This window comes from Macaca fascicularis, chromosome 3 (assembly GCF_037993035.2).
Source record: "Macaca fascicularis isolate 582-1 chromosome 3, T2T-MFA8v1.1".
NCBI lineage: Eukaryota > Metazoa > Chordata > Mammalia > Primates > Cercopithecidae > Macaca > Macaca fascicularis.
In genome coordinates, this window is record NC_088377.1 from 191532477 (window position 1) to 191544874 (window position 12398).

The 12398-nt window shown below is 43.9% G+C and overlaps 2 long non-coding RNA genes across 3 annotated transcripts in view; one reads left to right on the plus strand and one right to left on the minus strand.

Moving 5' to 3' along the window:
* Positions 1-2276, plus strand: part of LOC135970273 (uncharacterized) — a 5672-nt gene extending 3396 nt beyond the window's left edge. Inside the window, exon 2 of the long non-coding RNA XR_010585921.2 lies at positions 21-2276. This is a non-coding gene — a long non-coding RNA (uncharacterized lncRNA). The remainder of the gene's footprint in view (positions 1-20) is intronic.
* Positions 1339-12398, minus strand: part of LOC123572283 (uncharacterized) — a 19756-nt gene continuing 8696 nt past the window's right edge. For both annotated transcript variants that reach the window (XR_006696693.2, XR_012433031.1), the window contains one exon: positions 1339-1778. This is a non-coding gene — a long non-coding RNA (uncharacterized lncRNA). The remainder of the gene's footprint in view (positions 1779-12398) is intronic.

Consider the following 12398-nt stretch of genomic DNA (forward strand, 5'->3'; position numbering starts at 1 on the left):
TCTTTTTTTTCTCTACCCAGCCTCCCAGAAGCAGTTGAACTTCACTTAGCAGCTCAGCTCAGCTTGGAGGTTAAGAGTGCGGAGCCTACACCTGGATCAAATTCCAGCTCTACTGATGATTAGTTGAGTGAAAGTGACTTAATCTTTCTGAGCCTCGTTTTTATTGATGAATCAGGATAATATTAGTAGCACCTGCCTCATAGGAGTTGTGACTATGAACTGAGATAATCGACTAAAGTGCTTATGTGGTCGATAAATGCTATTAATTTCATTATATTTACATATTAACTATTTAATTCCATGCCACATTTTATTCTGCCAGGATCTCAGCTTCCTTCCCCTTTTCTGTTCCCGTCATGGTCACCACACTGATGCACTTTGGGGAAGAGAAGGTGGCAAGTGCCCTGCGTGCTTTTGTATGTGAGGCAGGACCTGACAAATAAGTGCCATGAAAAATACCTAGGGCCTGCTGAGGTATCTGTATTTTTGTGTTTCCTGTCAAATGTCTTTAATGTATAAATGTAGCATCTTCTCAGTAAAAACACAAATGCTTTTGGAGGACGGGGGGAGGAAGCAGATACTGGAATTGGCATGCTGTTTCTAAAGCCCTCTGGGAAAAACAAACATGTAAGAAATAACCAAGATATTCCTGGAAAAGCAGAGCATTGAGAGGGACACTGGCACTCCCAGCTACTAAAAAGTCTAAGATAAAGATACCATCTGCAAGGCTACAGAAATGCAAGCAGTGGGGCTGGCACGTGAACATATAGATGACTCAAGGGGTGAAAATAAGAGTCCAGAAATAATTTTACAATCAGGAATTAAGAATATGATAAACAGCCAGACACAGTATCTGACACCTGTTAATCCCAGCACTTTGGGAGGCCAAGGCAGGTGGATCCCTTGAGCCCAGGAGTTCGAGACCAGGCTGGGCGTCATAGTGAAACCCTGTCTCCACTCAAAATACAAAAATGAGCTGGGTGTGTGTAGAGGTGTGAGCCTGTAGTCCCAGCTACTCAGGAAGGCGAAGTAGGGGAAATACTTGAGCCCAGGAGGTTGAGGCTACAGTGGGCAGAGATTGTGCTCCTGCATTCTGGCCTGGGCGACAGAGCAAGACTGACTGGAAGAAAAAAAAATGAATATGATAAACATAGCAAACCAAATACATAAGGAAGAGATGAGTAGGGCAATTAACAGTGTCCAGAGTCCCAGCAGCAAAACAAATACAAAATGGAAGGAAACTATAAATGTACTAGAAAAAAACATTGGAGAATTTTTAAAATTATCATGTAATAGGGAAGGTCTATCTCAGGGGAAGAAAGAAAGAAATCCAGAGGCTATGAAGATAAAACTTTATACATTTAACTAAATTAAAATTTAAATTTTCTTCAAGGCAAAAACCACACAAGTAGATAAATGAGCAAATGACACAAAAGAATTCACAGAAGACATACAAAAAACTTTTGAGCATGAAGAGATGTTAAACATAATTTAGTCAAGGAAAGAAAATTAAAACAGCAACGTAACCTCCTTGTTACCTTATTAACCTTTTTATTACAGAGAGTGAGACTGTGATAACAGACTGGAGGTCTGTGCTGGCCACTGCAGTGCATCTCCCCATGCTCTTGATGCTCCCATACACGCCAGGCGCCTTCCAGCTGCCAGCACTGGCTTCCTTCCTGGGCAGCAGGCTGGACGTACCATCAGGAGTTGGTATATAAACTGGCTCCCAGAGCTGCCTGTAGTGTCACTGGCTTACACATGTTCTGGATGGCCTACTGGGCCCAGAGAAGATGAAATGTGAGGAGCACACTAATCACAAAATGACCTGAGCCAAGTCGAGCCAATCCTAGGCTAGACTGGCCAAACCCCATGATATGGTTTGGCTGTGGCCCCACCCAAATCTCAACTTCAATTGTATCTCCCAGAATTCCCCTGTGTTGTGGGAGGGACCAAGGGGAGGTAATTGAATCATGGGGACCAGTCTTTCCCATGCTATTCACGTGATAGTGAATGAGTCTCAAGAGATCTGATGGGTTTATCAGGGGTTTCTGCTTTTGCTTCTTCATTTTTCTCTTGCTGCTGCCATGTAAGAAGTACCTTTTGCCTCCTGCCGTGATTCTGAGGCCTCCTCAACCTTGTGGAACTGTAAGTCCAGTTAAATCTCTTTTTTCCCTCAGTTTTAGGTGTGTCTTTATCATCACTGTGAAAACAGACTACTACAGCCCAGCTGAAGCAGAGACACACTAGCCAAAATTAAATACCTGTTGTTATAAGTCAGTTTTGGGGTGTTTTGTTATGCAGCATTATTGCAATACATCTGACTGATACAGTGCTGTTACATATAGATCTAGTTCATTAGTGATATACACTTTCTTTTTCTAACCCCCTATTAATGACCCCTGTGTTACTTCCAGATTAACAAATAGTAAGCATCTTTTATATGTCTTTGTGCACATTTGCTGGAATTTCTCTAGGACATATATTTAGGAGTCAAAGAGCTTTTAACATTACAAGAGATTGCCAAATTTCTCTCCAAAATGATTGTTTCAGTTTACACTCAACCAACCTTGTGTGAGTTTCTGGACTTCATTTGCTATTCATCTTCTTAAATGTTTTCAGTCAGATGATGTGTGTGAAATGGTAGTTTGTTTTATTTTATTTTATTTTTATTTTATTTTATTTTATTTATTTATTTTGAGCCAGAGTCTTGCTCTGTCGCCAGGCTGGAGTGCAGTGGCACAATCTCAGCTCACTGCAACCTCCGCCTCCTGGGTTCAAGCAATTCTTCTGCCTCAGCCTCCTGAGTAGCTGGGACTACAGGTGTGCACCACCATGCCCAGCTAATTTTTTTGTGTGTATTTTTAGTAGAGATGGGGTTTCACCATGTTGGTCAGGATGGTCTCTATCTCCTAACCTTGTGATCCGCCCACCTCAGCCTCCTAAAGTGTTGGGATTACAGGCATGAGCGACAGCGCCTGGCTGGTAGTTTAACTTGCATTTCCCTAATGGCTGCTAAGCTTGACTCCACCTGTTTATTGGACATTTCGGTTTCCACTTCTCTAATTTGTCTACTCAAATCATGAGCTTGCTTTTCTATTACTTTTTTTTGGTCTTTTCCCTATTGATTTATAGAAGTTCTTTATATATTTTTGGCCACAAGTTCCCCTACTCCTAGTGAATCTAGTGCCAGGAAAAGGGAAGGAAGGAGAAGGTGGGGAGAGAGGGCAAGATCAGACAGCCTCATTTCTTTTTCTGCTCTTCAAAACCATTGTTAAAAAAAATGAAAAGCAAACCACAAACTGGAAGAAACTATTTGTAATGCATATATCTTTCAAAAGACTTGTATCTTGAATATATGAAGAACTCATACTTCAACAATATGACAAACCCAAGTTTTAAAAGTGGGCAAATCTGAACCCTTACTTCGAAAGAAGAACTGCAGCCCTACCTTAGATCATGCACAGAAATAAAGTTCAAGAAGGTCAGAGACCTAACCCCAAAGAGCAATATGTCAAAGTGTTTAAAGTAAATCATAAGATAATGACTTCCTGACATCAGAAAAGGGAATAATTTTCTAAATAAGGCAGGGAAAAGATTGTTGTGGTACATATTTATGAAAGATTGCCATCCAGATTATATAAACAACACTGACAAATTAATCTGAAAAATACAATTGAAAAATTGGCATGTATATTCCCAGCAACTCACAAGGAGCGAAACTTGAGTGGCCAATCAGTAGGTGAAAAATATACTTAGCCCCATTAGTAATTAGGGAAATGCACATTAAAGTCACAATGAGACATCATTTCACACTCATTAGATGGGCAAGTTATGTCTGCTAGCACAAAAGGCTGGGGAGGATGGGGGAAATGTAAGTAGGGGTGCAAATGGAGTCAACCAGTTTGGAAAAATAATTTAGCAATACCTCGCCAAGATGAACACCTCAGACCCAAAGACAAGCAGCTTCACTTCTAGGGGTCTATCCTAGAAAATTTCTTGTATATATGTGTGATGAGACATAGACAATGATATTTGTGTAGCAAAAAAAAAAAAAGAAAACAATTGAATGGCTCCTTCATAGGGAGATGGATAACAAACAGTGGTTTATTCATACAAGGGAGTATTATACTATAAGATGATTAAAATGATGAACTGGAACTGTATATGTCAACATAGGGAAAACTAAAAGTATAATGCTTAGCTTTTTTAAAAAGCAGTTATAAAATGATATATAGATTGTTTCATATATGTGTATTTCTAACCCTTATTACTGTCACTGGAGAGTCAAACTCTGTAAAACATTTGAAAAGATTTAGTTTGAGTCAAGTATGAGTGACCATGGCCCATGACACAGCCATCAGGAGACCCTAAGATCATGTGGGTGGGGCACAGCCTAGTTTTATACATTTTAGGGAGACATGAAATATCAATCAAATACATGTAAGATGTACATTGATTTGGTTCATGTCAGGCCTCTGAGCCGAAGCTCACCCATTGCAACTTCTGTGACCTGCACATATACATCCAGATGGCCTGCAGAAGCCAAGAAGTCCAGGGCAGCCAAAAAACCACAAAAGAAGTAAAACAGCCAGTTCCTGCCTTAACTGATTAACCAACATTACAACATTCCACCACCGTGACTTGTCCCTGCCCTACCTTAACTGATCAACCGATCTTGTGAAATTCTTCTGGACAATAAGTCTTTTTTTTTTTTTTTGAGACAGAGTCTCGCTCTGTTGCCCAGGCTGGAGTGCAGTGGCCAGATCTCAGCTCACTGCAAGCTCTGCCTCCTGGGTTTACGCCATTCTCCTGCCTCAGCCTCCCGAGTAGCTGGGACTACAGGTGCCCGCCACCTCGCCTGGCTAGTTTTTTGTATTTTTTAGTAGAGACGGGGTTTCACCGTGTCAGCCAGGATGGTCTCGATCTCTTGACCTCGTGATCTGCCCGTCTCGGCCTCCCAAAGTGCTGGGATTACAGACAATAAGTCTTATAATCTCCCCACCATGTACCTTGCACCCCCCTCCTCTGCTAACAATAAATAACCACCTTTTACTGTAATTTTCCATTACCTACCCAACTCCTATAAAGCAACCCCTTCCCCATCTTGCTTCGCTGACTCCTTTTTCAGACTCAGTCTGCCTGCACCCAGGTGATCAAAAAGCTTTATTGCTCACACAAAGCCTGTTAGGTGGTCTCTTCACACAGAGGCACTTGACATTTGGTGCCGTGACTCAGATCGGGGGACCTCCCTCCAGAGATCAATCCCCCGTCCTCCCGCTTTTTGCTCCATGAGAAAATCCACTTACAACCTTGGGTCCTCAGACCGGCCCAGACAAAACACCTCACCAATTTTAAATCGGGTAAGTGGCCTCTTTTTATTCTCTTTTCCAACCTCTCTCACTATCCCTCAACCTCTTTCTCCTTTCAATTTCCACGTCACCCTTCGATGTCTCCCTTTGATGTCTCCCTTCCCTTCATTTTCTTTCCCTTTCTGGTAGAGACAGAGAAGACACGTTTTATCTGTGGACCCCAAACTCCAGTGCCAGTCACGGACTCAGGAAGACAGTCTTCCCTTGGTGTCTGTCATTGCGGATTATTCACCCGCATTCCAGAGGCGTTTAATCACTATGGGGACACATGCCTTGATCCTCCATCTTGGTGGCAAGTACCACCTCCCCTGGGTGACAAGTACCACCCCCCACCCCGTGTCTCTACCCCCTCTTTTCTCTAAACTTACCTTTTAACTATGGACAACCTTCCAGCCTCCATTCCTCCTTCTTTCCCCTTAGCCTCTGTTCTTAAAAACTTAAAACCTCTTAACCTCTCACCTGACCTAAAACCTAAGAGTCTTATTTTCTTCTGCAACTCTGCTTGGCCCCAATACAAACTCGACAATGGTTCCAATGGCCAGAAAATGGCACTTTCGATTTCTCCATCCTATAAGACCTGGATAAATTTTGTCAAAAAATGGGGAAATGGTCTGAGGTGCCTTACATCCAGGCATTTTTTACACTTCGTTCCCTCCCTAGCCTCTGCTCCCAATGCGATTCATCCCAAATCTTTCTTCTTTCTCTCCTGTCCGTTTCTTCAGTCTCTATCGCAACCTCAGAGTCCTCTGAATCCCCCTTTTCTGCAGACCCCTCTGACCTCTCTCTCCCTCCCCAGGCCACTCCTCGACAGGCTGGATCAAGTCCCAATTCTTCCTCAGCCTCTGCTCCCGCACCTTATAATTCTTCTATCACCTCCCCTTCTCACACTCAGTCTGGCTTACAGTTTCATTCCATGACTAGCTCTCTCCCACCTGCCCAACAGTTTCCTCTTAAGAGAGGTGGCTGGAGCTGAGGGCATAGTAAGGATTCGTGTACCTTTTTCTCTATCAGACTCTTCCCACATCAGTCAGTATCTGGGCTCTTTCTCATCAGACCCCACTAAATATATACAGGAATTCCCATATTTGACTCAGTCCTGCAATTTAACCTGGAATGACTTAAATGTCATCCTGATCTCTCCCCTCTCCCCAGATGAGGGGGAAAGAGTTTATGCCCTAGCCCAATCTCATGCTGACACCTGCCGGCATTATGTGCCAGATATCCAAGAAGGCATCAGGGCAGTTCCCTGAGATGATCCCCGATGGGAATACCAGACAGGCTCCCCAGGTATAGCTAGGTGAGATTACATAGTCTCTTGCCTAGTTGAAGGGCTAAAAAAGGCAGCATACAAAGCTGTTAGTGATGGCAAGCTTAAAGAAGCCACCCAAGGTAAAGACAAAAACCCAGCCCAGTTCTTGGCCTGCTTGGCGGCTACCCTTAGATGCTTTACAGCCCTAGACCCTGAAGGGCCAGAAGGCCGTCTTATTCTCAACATGCATTTTATCACCCAGTCAGCTCCTGACATTAGAAAAAGGCTTCAAAAATTGGAATCTGGCCCTCAAACCCCACAACAGGAATTAATCAACTTTGTCTTCAAGGTGTTCAACAATAAAGAGGCAGCCAAGCGGCAATGTATTTTAGAGCTGCAACTGCTTGCCTCTGCTGTAAGAGAAACCCCAGCCATGCCTTCAGCACATACAAACTTCAGAACAACTAAACGACAGCCTCCAGCTACTCCTTTAAGCCTTCCTCATGGACCTTGCTTCAAGTGTCGCAAAACTGGCCACTGGGCCAAGAAATGCCTGCAGCCCAGAATTCCTCCGAAGCTGTGTCCCACCTGTGCGGGATCCCACTGGAAATCAGACTGTCCAACTAATATCATAGTCACTTCTAGGGCTATGGATCAAAGCTCTCTGGATCAAAGCTCTCTGGCTCAAAGCTCTCTGGCTGACTCCTTCCCAGATCTCGGCTTAGCGGCTGAAGACTGATGCTGCCCGATTGCCTCAGAAAGCCCCTTGGACCATCACAGATGCCGAGCTTCAGGTAACTTTGACAATGGAGGGTAAGTCCGTCCCCTTTTTAATAGATACGGGGGTTACCCACTCCACATTACCTTCTTTTCAAGGGCCTGTTTCCCTTGCCCCCATAACTGTTATGGGTATTGACGGCCAACCTTCTAAACTCTTAAAACTCCCCCACTGTGGTGCCAACTTAGACAACATTCTTTTATGCAATCTTTTTTAGTTAGCCCCGCCTGCCCAGTTCCCTTATTAGGCCAAGACATTTTAACTAAATTATCTGCTTCCCTGACTATTCCTGGGCTACAGCCACACCTCATTGCTGTCCTTTTGCCCAATTCAAGGCGTCTTTCACATCCTCCCTTTGTGTCTCCCCACCTTAATCCACAAGTATGGGACACCTCTACTCCTTCTCTGGCAACCAACCATGCACCCCTTACCATTCCATTAAAACCTAATCACCCTAACCCTTCTCAACACCAGTATCCCATCCCACAGCAAGATTTAAAGAGATGAAGCCTATTATTACTTGCCTGTTACAGCATGGCCTTTTAAAGCCTACAGACTCTCCTTACAACTCCCCTATCCTACCCGTTCAGAAGCTGGCTAATTCAAGACCTTTGCCTTTAAAGCCTACAAATTCTCCTTACAACTCCTGTATCCTACCCATCCAGAAACCGAACAAGTCCTACCAGCTAGTCCAAGACCTTTGCCTCATAAATCAAATTGTCCTTCCCATCCATCCTGTTGTGCCAAACCCCTATACTCTCCTCTCTTCAATACCCACTTCCACAACTTACTATTCTGTTATCGACCTCAAAGATGCCTTCTTTACCATCCCCTTGCATCCCTCCTCCCAACTTCTTTTCACCTTTACTTGAACTGACCCTGACACCCACCAGTCCCAGCAACTCACCTGGACTGTCCTATCCCAAGGTTTCAAGGACAGCCCACACTACTTTTGTCAGGCCCTCTCTCATGACTTCCTTTCTTTCCGCCTGTCTGCCTCCCACCTTATTCAATATGTTGATGACTTTCTTCTTTGCAGCCCCTCTTACCAATCTTCCCAGCAGAACACTATCCTACTTCTTCAACATCTCTACTCAAAAGGGTACCGAGTATCCCCTTCTAAGGCTCAAATTTCTTCCCCTAGTGTTACATATCTCAGCATAATCCTCCATCAACATACACATGCTCTTCCTGCAGACCGTATTCAGTTAATCTCCCAGACCCCTATCCTGACCACCAAACAACAACTCCTTTCCTTCTTAGGCATTGTTGGATACTTCCAACTCTGGGTACCAGGCTTTGCCATTCTAACCAAACCGCTTAACTGATCCCATAGACCCTAAGTCCTTTCCCCATTCTTCTTTTCATTCTCTCAAAAAGGCCCTAGAAACAGCTCCCACACTGGCACTCCCTGACTCATCTCAACCTTTTTCCTTACACACAGCTGAAATACAAGGCTGTGCTGCTGGAGTTCTCACACAGGAGCCAGGCCCACGACCTATAGCCTTTCTATCCAAACAACTTGACCTCACAGTTCTCGGCTGGCCCTCATGTCCACATGTGGTGGCAGCCACTGCTTTAATACTTCTAGAGGCCCTCAAAATCACAAGCTATGCTCCACTTACCCTCTACAGTTCTCACAACCTTCAAGCATTAATATCCTCCTCACACCTTTCACACTTACTGTCTGCCCCTCGACTCCTCCAGCTCTATTCACTCTTTATTGAAACCCCAACAGTAACTATTGCCCATGGGCCTGATTTCAACCCAGCTTCTCACTTAGCACCCAGCACAAGTCCTGAGCCACATGACTGTATCTCCCTAATATACATAGCATCTTCCCCCTTTCCTCATATTTCTATTTTTCCAATCCCAAACCCAGACCACACTTGGTTTATTGATGGCAGTTCCTCTAAACCCAGCCAAATCTCACCAGTTAAAGCTGGTTATGCTGTCATGTCCCATACCTCTATTATCAAGGCCGCTGCACTTCCTCCCTCCACTATTTCCCAACAAGCTGAACTGATTGCTTTAACCTATGCACTCTCTTTCACCAAAGGAATGAACATTAACATTCACACTGACTCCAAATATGCTTTCCACATCCTCCATAACCATGCTGCCTGTTGGACCAAAAGAGGTTTTCTCACCACACAAGGCTCTTCCATTATCAATGCCTCTCTAATAAAGGCCCTCCTTAAGGCTGCTCTCTTGCCAGCCAAGGCTGGGGTCATTCACTGTAAAGGACACCAGAAACCAACTGATCTTATTGCTAAAGAAAATGCTTATGCCAACAAAACAGCCAAGGAAATAACCAATGCCTCCATACCTGCTAATATTCCAGCCCCCACTCCAGAACGCCAGTATTTTTCTTTCTCCTTTATCACTCTCACCTACTCTTCTTCTAAAAACCTGCTCTACCAGTCTTTTCCAACTCAGGGCAAGTGGTTCTTAGATCATGGAAAATTCATTCTTCCATAGCTTAATCCAGGAGACACAGATTATTTTACTTATCATCTCTCCTGCATAGGCTCTGCAATAAAAACTATTGAACTTCTCCATTCAGACCGCTGCTCATACCTATGGGAAAAAGGTAATATAATAGATCATTGGCTTAACAACAGGGAATCCCACTCATATGACAGAAAATGGGGACAAAAAGCTTTGGTACATAAAACATTATTCCTTCCCTGGCCTAAAAACTCATCACCACCTACATTAAAGCTAATATGCCTGATAACTGTTTTTAGAGAACTTATTTTATTAGGGCAATTCCAAGCTCAAAAATGTGCTAACTGGCACCTTGTTAGCTACATAGAAATGCACCCTAGACCCGAAACTTACTGGACTAACTCATTATAAAATTTTCTTTAAGGTGTCCACGCAGTCCCTGGTCATGCTTGAAGCAGTCCTGAGAAACATCACCCCTACCCCAATAATCCCCAGAAAAAAATGGCATTTTCTTTATCTTTTCTTATAGCTTTATATTTTATACATAAAAAGACAGGAATGTCAGGCCTCTGAGCCAAAGCTCAGCCATTGTAACCCCTGTGACCTGCACATATATGTCCAGATGGCCTGCAGGAGCTAAGTCTGGAGTAGCTGAAAAACCACAAAAGAAGTGAAACAGCCAGCTCCTGCCTTAACAGATTGACCAAACTTAAGACATTCCACCATTATGACTTGTTCTGGCCCTGCCCCAATTGATCAATTGACCTTGTGACATTCTTCTGGATGATGAATCTTATGATCCCCCGACCAGGTACCTTGTAACCCCCTCCTCTGCTAACAATAGAAAACTACCTTTAACTGTAACTTTCCACTGCCTACCCAAGTCCTATAAATCTGCCTCTCTCCTACTTCCCTTCACTGACTCTCTTTTCAGACTCAGCCCACTTGCACCCAAGTGAATAAACAGCCTTGCTGCTCATACAAAGCCTGTTTAGGTGGTCTTCTCTACGGACACATGTGACAGTTCAGAAAGGTGGGACAACTTGAAATGGGGTGGGCTGGGTGGGGTGGGTAAGGGTGTTCCAGGTGATAGGTAGATTTTAAAGTTTCTCGTTGGCAGTCGGTTGAAAGGGTCAAGTTATTATCCAAAGACCTGGAATCAATAGAGAGAAATGTCTGGGTTATGATAAGGGATTGTGGAGACCAAGGTTTTATCATGCAGATGAAGCCTCCAGGTAGCAGGCTTCACAGAATAGATTGTAAATGTTTCTTATCAGACTTAAGGTCTATGTTGATGTTAATTCCTATTAGCTCTTCCTGAAATCCAAAAGGGAGGTGGATACAGTGAGGCATATCCAACCCTCCCTTCCCATCATGGCCTGAACCAGTGTTTCAGGTTAACTTTGGAATGCCCTGGCCAAGAGGAGGTGTGCATTCAGATGGTTTGAAGGCCTTAGAATTTTATTTTTGGTTTACATTACCTAGAAAGAGAGAGAGAGAGAGAGAGTGAGTGTGTGTGTGTGTTGTTATGGATACACACATACTGGATTATTTGACAGACACTGGAAGGGCTCACTGAGCCTTCTTGGCAGCTCCCTGGGGACCTACCTGGAGCCTGGAAAGCTAAAAACAACATTTCCCAGAAATCTTTGGAGCCAGCTTTTGCAAGACACTTGGGGATTGTGAAGAAGATGCACCTGGGTAAGTGTTAGTGGCAGAAATGAGCAACTTGAGGCAGAGGCCATGGACAGGATGGAGCTCTTCTGGCAAGCACAGTACTGGAGCCATATGGCCCCTCCAGGGCGAGTGAGGTTCTGCATGTAGTCTAGTCTCCAGGTCACTCATGCTAAGCTGTGGTGGTAGGGGTGGTGGCAGCTTGCTCATGTGGCACTGTGGCTGTATGCATGTCTCCTAGGGTAAGTGGCAGCGGTGTTAGCTCCGTCACTGTGGCAGGAGCTGAAGGTATCTGGGGTCAGTGACTTTATGTGACCAGTTTTGCGGAATAGTTGTCAGCCTTGTTCCTGGATTTAACCTAGAAGCTCTTCCTCTAGCCCTGCCAAGGATTCTTGAACTATTTAATACACCTTAGAAAATGCATTTTTCCTTAAACTATTGATAGGTAGAGTTATGTCTATTGTTTGCACCAAAGAACCCTGGCTTATAGAAGAGAGTGATCAGCCTCTACCTCAGAGTACTGATTGGCTCAGAAGAAGGAAATAGGGAAAGAAAATAGGGTGGGGGCGATGGAGCTTTGGGTATGTCACAATTTTTTCTTTGAAAAAGACAGGGAGATGTCTGAAGCAAATGTGGCAAACATATAGTTACTCTTTGAGGTGTTTTTTGTGGGTATCTGAAACAATATTTTTTGTGCTTTTCTAGATGTTTAAAATGTTTTATTATTTAAAAACAATGTTTAAGGCTGGGCTTGGTGGCTCATGCCTGTAATCCCAGCATGTGGGAAGGCTAAGGTGGGTGGATCCCTTGAGCCCAAGACCAGCCTGAGCAACATGGCAAAATCCCATCTCTACAAAAAAAACCACAAAAGTTA